This window comes from Trichosurus vulpecula, chromosome 2 (assembly GCF_011100635.1).
Source record: "Trichosurus vulpecula isolate mTriVul1 chromosome 2, mTriVul1.pri, whole genome shotgun sequence".
Classification (NCBI taxonomy): domain Eukaryota; kingdom Metazoa; phylum Chordata; class Mammalia; order Diprotodontia; family Phalangeridae; genus Trichosurus; species Trichosurus vulpecula.
The window spans coordinates 419,100,887-419,104,227 of record NC_050574.1 but is presented as its reverse complement, the minus strand read 5'-3'; the positions used below and the strand labels follow the sequence as shown (position 1 = coordinate 419,104,227).

At 40.5% G+C, this 3,341-nt stretch overlaps 1 pseudogene; it reads left to right on the top strand.

The window, feature by feature from the left end:
* Positions 1-945: 945 nt before the first annotated feature.
* LOC118838510 lies at positions 946-1,499 on the top strand (annotated as a pseudogene).
* The last annotated feature ends 1,842 nt before the right edge of the window (positions 1,500-3,341 follow it).

Genomic DNA, 3,341 nt, shown 5'->3' with positions numbered 1-3,341 from the left:
TTCTCCTTTCCTGTTTATTCTTTCTGATATTAGGCAAATGAGTATCTAAACTAAGATTGAGAGATCATCCTTGGAAGTAACCTAGTTAATTCAGAAAGTCCAAGAGTCATGAATCCTGTTGGGTTACACCAGAATGTAAGAAGGGAGCAATCTCTGGTATCTACTCCAGTGCTCTTAGAGAGGATAACCCCAACAAGTGGACTGGCCCAAGCCTGGGCATTTCACCAAGAAAAGTATAGTGGGAGTTGTTTGGACAGTGCAAAGCCAAGTTGAAATAAAAAATTCTTAAATAGCAGTTCTGCAAAAAGCTTTATGTCCTGATGAAGTATGCTGCCTTCCAGCAGAATGTAGCAGTTATATGTTAAGTTACTAAATCCTATCTTAATTCACTCTGTTGATATTCTCTATGAACTTTCATGTTTAGTATTTCTTCTCTGGGTAGGAATAAATTGCCAATTCCACTCCTGAGTCATATGGTATATTAAATGCTTTTCTATTCTCCTTTTTTGGAGAAATCATAGAAGAGAACCATAATCTAAACTCTAATTTGTCCCTATGGCACTAGAGTAACGATTTAATGAGCTAAAGAATATGAGAACAGAGAGCCTATCCTCCACTCTCAGAAATCAAACTACCCAAGACTGAACCCAGTCCAAATCACATGCACAGATGTGCATGTAGGCACAGTAGGCAGTGTCCTCTCCCCACAGGCCTCAGCAGCAAGTCTTCAAAGGTGTGCTAAATGCTATACAAAGGATAAGTGAAGGTCAGTATTTTTTTAAATGAATAATTACAGAATACCCATAGGTAGAGTTTATAGAATTTATAAATTAGTGGGAGTAAAAACCAGCTCCTGGAGAGTTGGGGGAGGGGGAGGACCAGTAGCCATTGGCGTGTGAGGATATGGGAAGCCTGAGGCTCAGGAACAGGGATCATACTTGGAACATGGGGGATATATTTGCTAATCTCTTCAAGAGGCTTTTTGGCAAAAAAAATAAACAGACTGTGGATTCTGACCGTTGATTTGGATGCTGCAGGAAACGCAACTATTTTGTGCAAACTGAAGCTGGGTGGGATAGCAACTACTATTCCCAATATAAGTTTCAACGTAAAAACTGTAGAATACAAAAAGATTTGCTTCACAGTATGGAATGAAGGTGACCAAGACAAGATCCAACCCCTATGGCACCATTACTTCCAGAATACATAAATACTGATTTTTGTGGTCGATACCTATGACAGAGAACAAGCAAATGAGGCCCAAGAAGAACTGATGAGAATTTTGGCAGAGGATAATCTCGAAGATGCAGACTTATTACAATTTGCTAACAAACAGGATTCCCAATGCTACGAATGCAGCTGAAATCACAGATAAACTTGGACTGCATTCTCTTCATCATCACAGAAATCAGTCCAACCAAGCCACCTGTGCCACTAGTGGGGATGGGCTCTAGGAAGGTCTGCACTGCTTGTTCAGTTGGCTCCAAAATCAGAGATGAAGCAATGAAAGTTCTCCCTTCCTCTTTCCTTCTCTCCCATTTATTTCCTCCTATTCACCTTTAGCTTTATTCTCAAGTGGCAAACTATGCTACTTTGTGTTATGCAGGCCTGGAAGCTGTTCCACCCCGCCCCCATCCCTTGTCATTATATGTTGTCCATTACATCATGATGTAAACGTGGCAAACACAGACCTGAAAACAAATTTCTTGGGGAATGTAAATAGTTCCCCCCACACGCACAACCCCAATGAGACAGTTTCTGGTATTCCTATGCAATTTTACTTAGCTTTTTTAATTATAAAAAAATCAACTCATCCTTTAGTAGTGGGAGGGGATTTTAAGCAAATTGACATTTTGGTTGCTGGGGGTTAACATACAACAGCAAAGCTGAATGCTACTCCTACTGACTTGTTAAATCTGTGTTGAAATTCATTTTGATGGTTGGTTTTTAACCTGAGGGGCAACTAGGTGGCACAGTGGATAGAGCACTGGGCATAGAGTCAAGAAGACCCATCTTCCTGAGTTCAAATCTGGCCTCAGACACTAGCTCTGTGATCCTGGACAAGTGGCTTAACCCTGTTTGCTTCAGTTTCTTCATCTGTAAAATGAGTTGGAGAAGGAAATGATAAACCACTCCAGTATATTTGTCAAGAAAACCCCAAATGGTTCACGAAGACATGACTGAAAAAAGACTGAACAACAACAGCAAATTTTAACCTAATGGTATATTTTTTAAATAGTATTTAAAAAAAAAGTGAAACACTGGAACACAAAGAAGAGAAAAATATGTTGAGTATAGGTTTTGCAGTAATTCGAATACCAAAGAATTGTAATTGTCTATGGTTTCTCTTTTGAAACTTGAGAAATGATTTAAAGAAGTCAAAGTGATCGATTTTGCACAATTAGAATAGAGATCCATGTAATGTTACGTCTTTGCATCTTCATGTGTTTCATAGAGTTTGTTCCTGTATTTGTGCTCACACTGATACTTATTAGGAAAACAGACCAGCAAACTTTGCGGTTGTGGTTCAGAGCAGGCTGCCCATTGAGAGCATTAGATCGTCAATCACGAGCCCTTAATAACTAGACCTCCCCTCCCCTCTCCCACTGCACCCCGCTCCACCCCTCATTCAACCCCACCCCGCCCTGACACTGCAGTTCAGATCAACCTGTGATTTGTTCTCAACACACTTGAATAACTCTTACAAAGGAAACAAAGGCAGCTGGTTATAAACATTGAGAAGAGTTTCTGGACATATTTAGAAAACAAAAACCAGCCTTTTAATTTTGGTCAAGTACATGCGGTGTATTGGTTTGAAACCACTCCAGAAACCACAGTAAGTACAGTCTGTGTTAGTGCCAAAGCTTGGCTGGAGATATTTCAAAGACACAGACGAGAACACTAGGTATTTAGCTATGGGGTCTAGATTTCAAAAGAAAATAGAGCAAGAGAGCTTGTGGAGTCATTCCATTCTAGAAGTGTTCAGTCCTGTTTTGGAACAATTACCTTATAGGTATACGTGTGAAATGTCCTTTGTTGCTGTTGTTTCAGTCATGCCCAACTCTTCATGACCACATTTATATTTTTTTGGGGGGGTGGTGGTGGCAGATAGTGGAGTGGTTTGCCATTTCCTTCTCTAGATCATTTTACAGATGAGAAAACTGAGGTAAACAGGATTAAGTGACTTAGCCAGGGTCACACAGCTAGTAAGTGTCTGAGGCTAGGTTTGAACTCAGGTCCTCCTGCCTCCAGGGCCAGCACTCAATAATCCACTGAGCCACCTAGCTGCCTTGAAATGTCCTTTTCCAACTCCTCATACTACCAGGGTCAGATTTGTCATC